Source organism: Gymnoscopelus braueri, assembly GCF_963280865.1.
Source record: "Gymnoscopelus braueri genome assembly, chromosome: 24".
Lineage (NCBI taxonomy): Eukaryota > Metazoa > Chordata > Actinopteri > Myctophiformes > Myctophidae > Gymnoscopelus > Gymnoscopelus braueri.
In genome coordinates this window covers 12035233-12035467 of record NC_137626.1, presented here as the reverse complement: position 1 = coordinate 12035467, position 235 = coordinate 12035233, and positions in this window count along the sequence as shown.

Genomic DNA, 235 nt, shown 5'->3' with positions numbered 1-235 from the left:
GTCTGCTCTTTCCCCCCCATACCAAACCTATTTGCCTAAAATAGCAGATCTACAACCTCACAATGCCTCGCAGCGCAAGGCAGTGTGAGCTTGTAGATCTGCTATTTTCGGCTAATGTTCCCATCAGAATAGAGATGCTAGGGTTCAAGTGGTTAATGTTAAACAAAGTTCCAATCACAAAGATTTTGATTAATTCTTATTATTATAGTAACTTAAAGATTGAAGCAAAACAAGG